This window comes from Aulonocara stuartgranti (genome assembly GCF_965226115.1).
Source record: "Aulonocara stuartgranti genome assembly, chromosome: 10".
NCBI classification, from domain to species: Eukaryota; Metazoa; Chordata; class Actinopteri; order Cichliformes; family Cichlidae; genus Aulonocara; species Aulonocara stuartgranti.
In genome coordinates this window covers 28,780,503-28,790,156 of record NC_138946.1, presented here as the reverse complement: position 1 = coordinate 28,790,156, position 9,654 = coordinate 28,780,503, and positions in this window count along the sequence as shown.

Genomic DNA, 9,654 nt, shown 5'->3' with positions numbered 1-9,654 from the left:
TCTCAAAAGTATGCTGCGCAAGTTTGTCTCTGACACAGGTGCTGACTGGGATCAATGGCTGCCATACCTTCTGTTTGCCTACCGGGAGGTCCTGCAGGTTTCCACTGGCTTCTCGCCTTTTGAACTTTTATACGGTCGCCAAGTGAGAGGCCCCCTGGATCTGCTTAAGGACTGCTGGGAGGAATCCAAAGCAGAGGGCGAAAACATCGCAGCCTACGTCATCACCATGAGAAAGAGGTTGGAGAAAATGGCATCATTGATGCAAGACAACATGAAAGCTGCACAAAAACATCAAACGACATGGTATGATCAGAAGGCCAGGGATAGGGTCTTCCTTCCAGGTCAGAAAGTACTGTTATTGCTTCCCACCAGTGATAACAAGCTGCTGACAAAATGGCATGGACCATACGAGATCGTCAGACAAGTGAGTAAAGTCACTTATGAACTGAATATGCCAGAAAGAGTTAAAAAATATCAGACATTTCACGTGAACTTGTTGAAGGAATTCCATAGCCGACAAGAGCCGGTCTATCAGTTACTGGTGCGTTCAGTTAAGAATGAGGAGGTGACTGAGAAGTTCTTTCCAACTAACATTCAAGTTTGTGCTTCAGTTGACCTTTCTCATTTGTCTCCTACTGAGCTGACACGGCTGACATAAAACCACTCATGGGAGTTTCTGGTAATGGCGGCAAAGTGAGGAGACCCGTGCTTCGCGTGCTCAGTTGTTTTTTTTCTTCTTTAAATACTCTCTGTAAATCCAAATAGAACTTATGTTTAATATAGCTAGCTTGGGATCATAAGAGAATGCTATCATGCCTAAAAAATTGAACAAAGACAAACAAAAAACTACATTTGAGGCACAAGATGAAAGCGGGGTGGAGGAAGGGCAGATAGACGCTATGCATGAACACGAACAAGAAAAACAACCGGCAAATTCAGATATGCCTTCTACCTTGGACTTATTAAACGCTATTCGTTTGTTCAAGCAAGAGTTCCATACTGAAATGGGCGGTATTATGTCAGCAATAGGAGCTGTTCAAGTTGATATACAAAAATGTGGAGGGCGAATTGACGAGGCTGAAAAAAGAATCTCCAACGCGGAGGACGAAATCACCTTATTGAAAAATGATATGGAAAGTCTTGAAAGACAGGCTAAATTTCTTTCCAAAAAGGTGGAGGACTTGGAAGGAAGAAGTCGGTGTAATAATATCCGGATCCTCGGCATTCCTGAAAAAGAAGAAGGTACAGATCCACGGTCTTTCATGGAGAAGTTTATATCGGATACTTTGGAAATTCCCCCTCCTGTCCTGGTGAGAGCGCACAGGATAAATACAAGGCAAAGCTCCATTGCAAACCGATCGAGAGCCTTTATAATTAAGTGCTTAAGCTACAGAGATCGAGAAGGCATTTTTTATATATATATATATATGTATATGTATATGTGTATATATATATGTATATGTGTATATGTATATGTGTATATGTATATGTATATGTGTATATATATATATGTATATGTGTGTGTGTATATGTATATGTGTGTGTATATATATATATATATATATATATATATATATATACACACACACACACACACACACACACACACACACACACACACACACACACACAGTGGGGCAAAAAAGTATTTAGTCAGCCACCGATTGTGCAAGTTCCGCCACTTAAAATGATGACAGAGGTCAGTAATTTGCACCAGAGGTACACTTCAACTGTGAGAGACAGAATGTGGAAAAAAAAATCCATGAATTCACATGGTAGGATTTGTAAAGAATTTATTCGTAAATTAGGGTGGAAAATAAGTATTTGGTCACCTCAAACAAGGAAAATCTCTGGCTCTCACAGACCTGTAACGTCTTCTGTAAGAAGCTTTTCTGTCCCCCACTCGTTGCCTGTATGAATGGCTTCTGTTTGAACTCATCATCTGTATAAAAGACACCTGTCCACAGCCTCAAACAGTCAGACTCCAAACTCCGCCATGGCCAAGACCAAAGAGCTTTCGAAGGACACCAGGAAAAGTATTGTAGACCTGCACCAGACTGGGAAGAGTGAATCTACAATAGGCAAGCAGCTTGGTGTGAAAAAAATCAACTGTGGGAGCAATCATCAGAAAATGGAAGACATACAAGACCACTGATAATCTCACTCGATCTGGGGCTCCACGCAAGATCTCATCCTGTGGGGTCAAAATGATCATGAGAACGGTGAGCAAAGATCCCAGAACCACACGGGGGGGCCTGGTGAATGACCTGCAGAGAGCTGGGACCAAAGTAACAAAGGTCACCATCAGTAACACACTACAACGGCAGGGAATCAAATCCCGCAGTGCCAGACGTGTTCCGCTGCTGAAGCCAGTGCATGTCCAGGCCTGTCTGAAGTTTGCCAGAGAGCACATGGATGATACAGCAGAGGATTGGGAGAATGTCATGTGGTCAGATGAAACCAAAGTAGAACTTTTTGGTATAAACTCAACTTGTCGTGTTTGGAGGAAGAAGAATACTGAGTTGCATCCCAAGAACACCATACCTACTGTGAAGCATGGGGGTGGAAACATCATGCTATGGGGCTGTTTTTCTGCCAAGGGGACAGGACGACTGATCCGTGTTAAGGACAGAATGAATGGGGCCATGTCTCGTGAGATTTTGAGCCAAAACCTCCTTCCATCAGTGAGAACTTTGAAGATGAAACGAGGCTGGGTCTTCCAACATGACAATGATCCAAAACACACCGCCCGGGCAACAAAGGAGTGGCTCCGTAAGAAGCATTTGAAAGTCCTGGAGTGGCCTAGCCAGTCTCCAGACCTCAACCCCATAGAAAATCTGTGGCGGGAGTTGAAAGTCCGTGTTGCTCGGCGACAGCCCCAAAACATCACTGCTCTCGAGAAGATCTGCATGGAGGAATGGGCCAAAATACCAGCTACTGTGTGTGCAAACCTGGTAAAGACCTATAGTAAATGTTTGACCTCTGTTATTGCCAACAAAGGTTATGTTACAAAGTATTGAGTTGTATTTTTGTTATTGACCAAATACTTACAGGTCAGGTTACAGGTCTGTGAGAGCCAGAGATTTTCCTTGTTTGAGGTGACCAAATACTTATTTTCCACCCTGATTTATGAATAAATTCTTTACAAATCCTACCATGTGGATTCATGGATTTTTTTTTTCACATTCTGTCTCTCACAGTTGAAGTGTACCTCTGGTGCAAATTACTGACCTCTGTCATCATTTTAAGTGGGGGAACTTGCACAATCGGTGGCTGACTAAATACTTTTTTGCCCCACTGTAGGCAGGCTCTTGGACAAGTGTTTTGTGTGCAAGCTCCAATAGGACTTCAGTGGCATTGCAGGCTGTTGGTATCTTTCTGCAGCTGTGGTTATCAAGTATGTCTATAAGTTCTTCTTGGTCCACGGTGCTAAAGTCTGATCGCCACGCCTCTAACACTGTACGCTCAGAGTCAGGCATGAACTTAAGGAAATTCTCCACAATATCACTCTTTACATATCCAAAGGCAGCTTGTTCCAGAATGGCAGGTGCAATTTTCACAGGCAGATATGTCTCTCTAACCCATCCAAATGCAATGATTCTGCCCACACTCTCCCACTCCGGTTGCCCAAAATCATGCCTTAAGAAAGGCACTTTGTAAACATTTCCAGTGGTGCACTGGTCATAGAATTATTTCCAGAATTCTGAAAGACAATCTCTCACAACTCCCCCATCGTCCTGGGCCATTTCAGGTGTTCCATCAGGCAGTAAGACCTGGATTTTGATGTTGAGATCTTCAAGGTCCTTATCACTAAAATGTGAAATGAGCTCTGACATTACCTGCCCTCTGTGGACCACCACTACTCTCCTCACTCTCTCACTGGATGGACCAGGTTGTGGAGAAAAAATCAGGGTGTCATCCGAATTTATTGGCTCACTGTCAGAAAAGGGGCCAACAAAAATAATGTCACTGCTGTGAGAAGTGTTAGCGCTTGTATGTCACATCATGGCTGATTGTTTCAAATGGAGCAGATGTTTGGACTGTAGTGACAGTAAAAGAAGAGGTTTGGTTTTGAGGACTCGCTTCAATTTCTGAAGATGGATGCAAACCTGGGTTGAAGCTCTGAAGGCTGTCATTTTGTTTTTTCTTTGTGGTGAGGTAGAACCTGAGGATATTAAGTTTTGTGACATGATAAAGTTCTCCTACTGTCAATGCATCATCGACTATCATCTCTTGATAATCTTTCAGATCACAGTAGAAATCGGTTAAGGGCCCCCGAATGTTTCCTCCATCTGGAAAGAACAGGCCTGTTGCAACCTGTAATATGTCCCTTTTCTTGGCATCCTTGCAAATGTCTATTTTTCTTGTTCCTCCTCCTTGTCTAGCTCTAACCTGCTTGAAAACCTCAGTGTCTTCATCATGATGCATCCATCCTATTTCTATTTTTCTATTTCTCTTCAGAGCATTTCTTTTTTGGGTTGTTTGGGAATGTTCTTCTTGCCTTGTGCTACTGCCATCCTCTTCAGATAATTTTCTTTTGGACAGTTTGGATTTCAGCCGTTCAAAAAGCGCTGACTTGCGGCTGCTGCTCCTGCAAAATCCAAATACAGGGAGTGCAGAATTATTAGGCAAGTTGTATTTTTGAGGGATAATTGTATTATTGAACAACAACCATGTTCTCAATGAACCCAAAAAACTCATTAATATCAAAGCTGAATGTTTTTGGAAGTAGTTTTTAGTAGGGATGGGTACCGGTGTCCGGTGCCATGATGGCACCGGTTCTGACATAAACGGTAGTAACCAGACCGAAAAGCAGCGCACATTTCGGTGCTTTATTTCGGTGCTTTTTTTTCCTGAGCTGTGATACACTTTAGATTCTAGCCAATCATTTTACGTTTCCGAGGATAGTAGGCGGGGCCAGGTACGTACGTTCTGTTAGAGCAGAGCTACAGATTAAAAATGTCCAAGGCGAAGCGGTCAAAAGTGTGGCTGTACTTCACAGCAAAATATGCAAACTCAGCAGCCTGCAACAAGTGTTTTAAGCTGATACTGTGATACTGTCAAAGGAGGTAACACCTCAAATCCGATGAAACACCTGGCGACGCATAGCGGTTTTTTTAAAAGCCTAGAAATGCGCTGTATTTGATAGCTTGCTGCGAGACCTCACACCGAGCACATCTACTGCGGGTGGGTTGCCTGTTATGCAACATCCCCCAAAAACACGAAGAGGAGAGTCCTGGCCCCTAGCCCTGCCAGTGTAGCAGAAATGATGATGGATGATGGTGGCAGCTGTTTCATCTTGTTCTCTCTATAAACTTCACAAGATGCTCGGTTGAACTTTCCCTCCTCCGAGGTAAACTTTTATTAAACTCTTAATAAACAGTCATGAGTCTCCGGTTCTCACCTTCCGGTGTTACACTCTCAAGACCCCGGGTGGAACACACAGGTAAATGCAATTCCCATTGCTACATCCCTTTTCTTTTACAAAGACAATGAACTATTCATAAATTGAGAACTCAGTTTACAACTGGAACAAAACTTAGACATGACATTTCTTTGTTGGACACAATTTTCTTCAAAAATAAAAATTCTTTCTTCCACTTACTTTTTTAGCTTTCTTTCTATTTTCCTTTAGTATTACTTTTATTCATTTTTTCTGTTTTGTTTCTCATTTCCTTATTTTTTTTCTTTTATTTTTTTTTCTTCCAAACAAGTAAACAGATCACAAAGCCATAACTCAAAATAGTATCACAGATGTTCTGCTCTGTTCTCTAACCAGTAAACAAATCACAACATATAACTCAAATGTCGTCACAGATTTTTTTTTTTTTTTTTCTTTTGTCTTTCCTCTGACAAGTAAACAAATCACAGCGTATAACTCACAGATTACCCCTTAATTGCATACATAGTCCTTCAAATATCCAGGTTGTTGTACTACCCGTCCTGACCTGGTAGTGCTGTTTTGTGTGTTCTCTTTGCTCTGTGTTGGCACAGTAATGTTCTGTCCCTCAAGCTGGAGATGTGCTGACATGTCTTTTTTGACCTCCGTAGCTCGCCTCAGATGGCGACGATTCCTTCTGAGGACTCTGCCGTTGTCCAACTCCACATCATAGGATCTGTTTCCCAGAGTGTTACACACTCTAGCCTTGGTCCATAAGTTGTGTGGTTCAAAAGGTTGGACTCGCACCAAGTCCCCTGGGTTTAATGTGTCCATGTCCTTCGCTGTCTTGTTGTAGTACTTTGTTTGTCTCTCTCTGTTTTTCATCAGTGCTAACTTGTTGTCAGTCACTGTGGGTTGCAACAATCTGTCTCCTATTGGGAGAAGTGTCCTCGTCCTCCTGCTTAACAGTCTCTGTGCAGGGCTGGTAGTTAAACCTTGTGTTGGGGTGTTTCTGTGGTCCAATAAGGCCAAATATGGATCCTGTCCAGCCAATTTCGCCTTTTTCACGAGTCGTTTGGCAGTTTTAACGGCAGACTCAGCTTTGCCGTTGCTCTGCGGATAGCCAGGTGATGAGGTATGGTGTCGAAATTCCCATTTCCGGCTGAAGTTGGCAAACTCTGTTGAGCTGTACTGGGGCCCGTTGTCAGAAAAAACAATATTTGGGATTCCCTGACGTGCGAAATGAGCCTTTAGTTTCCTAATCACAGTACTCGACTTGGTATCAGGTAGATAATCTATCTCCCAAAAGTTGGAGTAATAGTCAACAGTTATTAGGTAGTCCCTACCCTCAAAGTTGAATAAATCTGTCCCCACTTTGGTCCATGGTCTAGTGGTCGGCTCGTGTGGTTTTAGTGTCTCTTTCTGTTGTTTTGCATCCACAGACCGACATATGTCACATGTAGCGATCGATGTACTTTTTGATGTGGTCGTTCATACTGTGCCAGTAGACGCAGTCTCTAGCTCTCCTGAGGCACCCTTCTGTGCCGATGTGTGTTGAGTGAATTCGCTGGGTTATATCTGCCTGCAGTGCTTCTGGAATCACCACTCTCTCTCCCTTGAAGACCAATCCATCCTGTGTGCTCAGTTCATCCTGCAAAGATTGGAACTGGGTTATTTCAACAGGTACATCTTTCTTACAGGCTGGCCACCCCTTTTGTATTGCTTTTATCAGCGTTTGTAGTGTGTGGTCGGTTCTCGTCCCTGCCCGTATTCTGTCCATGCTTTCTGTTGAAACAGGTACATAGTCCACCATGTTGACACATTCTGTCTCCAACTCTGTCTGGCTTTTGATGCTATCCTGCAGGTAGGCCCTACTCAGCGTATCAGCAAGTAGCATGTCCCGGCCTGGAACATATGTTATGGTTATATCATATTTTTGCAGCCTTAATAGCATCCTTTGCAGTCTCTTAGGTGCATGTAACAGTGGCTTTTTAATAATGTTCTCGAGTGGCTTGTGGTCTGATTGCACTCTCACAAGACGACCATATGTATATTGGTGGAATTTCTCCATCCCAAACACAATAGCTAAGCATTCCTTTTCAATTTGTGCATAACCTCGTTCAGTGAGCGTCAATGCACGACTTGCAAATGCCACTGGTTTTCCATGTTGAGTCAGAGCTGCTCCCAGTCCTGTCTCGCTGGCATCACACTGCAGCGTCAGCTCTTCTTCAGGGCTGTAATATTTCAAAACTGGGACTTGTGTTAGTTTTTCTTTCAGTCTTTTAAATGCATCTTCCTGCACGTCTGTCCACTCCCATAGGCTATCTCTGTGCGTCAGTTGTCTGAGAGGCTCACAGTCGTCTGACAGATGCTTGTAAAACTTTGATAAATAGTTGACCATTCCAACTAGTCTCTGCACCCCTTTTATGTCAGTTGGTGCTGGCATCTCTGTGATGGCCCGTACCTTCTCTGGGTCAGCGCTCAGCCCCTCTGCTGTGAGTAGATGTCCGATGTATGGTACTTCCTGTCTTCTAAGCTTGAGTTTTTCCACATTTAATTTGATGTTTCTCTCTCTGCAGCGTTCCAGGAAAAGTCTCAGGTTTCTGTCATGATCCATTTCTGCCAACTCAGTCGTCTCTCCTTTTCCAGTGATCAGGATGTCATCAGCAATGATGTATGTGCCTGGCAGGTTCTCTAACGCTTGCATCAGTTTGCGCTGAAAGACCTCTGGCGCTGGGCTGATCCCCATCGGCATTCTCAGCCAACGAAAGCGACCAAATGGTGTTGCGAATGTCGTGAGATGGCTTGACTCTTCTGTAAGCTTCACATGCCAAAAGCCATGTTTCACATCACAAACTGTGAAAACTTTCGCTTTTGACACATCTGGCAATATGTCATCTATTGTCGGTAACGGGAAGTGACTACGCTTCAAAGCTTTGTTAAGCGGTCTTGGGTCAATACATATCCTGGGTTTGCCATTTGGCTTCTGCACTGTCACCATCCCACTGATCCAATCAGTACTACCTTCCACTGGTGCTATTATTTGTCTGTCTGCAAGGCTCATCAGTTCCTCTTTCAGTGGTTTCATCATCGACACTGGGACTCTGCGTTTTGGCAGTTTGACGGGCTGCACTGTTGTGTCGATTTCCAGCTCATATTCACCTTGCAAACATCCATCTCCTGTAAACACATCCTGAAACTCAGTCTTTATCTCTTCCAACAACCATGCGTTGTTCTCTGATGGAGCTGTTGTCACTGAGCTGTCCAAAGCACAGATGTTATCATATTTAACTTGTATTAGCTTCATCGCTTCACTAGCTGTTCTCCCAAGTAGAGGTGTTTTACAATCCTCCTCTACCACTTGGAACTCGACTCTGTACTTTTTGTTGTTTCTTGGGTTTGTCAGCTTGACCTTACACTTTCCTAATGGACACAGCTTTGACTTATTGTACATCACAAGAACTGTTAGGTATTTTAGTACCATGGTAGCATTTACTGGATATTGTTTTATAGTGACATTATGCAGGAAAACTCTGTCATTCAATAAGGCCCCTTTGTTTTAGTTATTTTTCTCTTTGACCCAAGAATTGATGTGTGAGAATCACAGGCTGGTACAAGGTTGAAATACCACAGAGATCACTCCCTCAGCTACATTAGTTTCTTAATCTTTTAGACGCCTGTTGAAGGCCAAATGGTTTGTTTCAGATTTCACTAATGTAAGAACTCTTCGTTTTGTGCCTTGAAAATATGTCGCTGAGATAATCACAATTGTAGCTGAACTAATAAACTACACAAAGGATGCTTCTTCACCCAAGGGCAGGAAGACGCTGCCTTATCTTGGTCTGTACTGGTTTAAACTGATAATCTGCTGTCTCATGAATTTTACCCTCTATATAAACTGTTGTACTTGTGAATAAAGTTGAGTCACTTTGGGAAGACAATCTAAAGCAGTCTCTGTTTTCTTGTTCTCCCAAGCTGCTCCCGAGCTGCTCGTACTAACACGCTGAATGGCATGCTTGAATATTACTTGAGAATATATTTGACTGTGTTACAGACTAAGGGACATTCTCTGCTGATAGGTGAAGGTACATTCTCTGCTGATAGACGTCCACGCCTCGGAGGAAGCCGATCCACGGAGTAGGCCCTGGAAACAGTTTCCTTCAATTTTGGTGTCGAGAAGTGGGATCCTGACGAAGGTAGGCACTCGTCTTTTATTTTATAAGACTGTGTTATGCCTTTCTCAGTGATCCACATAGAAACGGGATACGCTGACG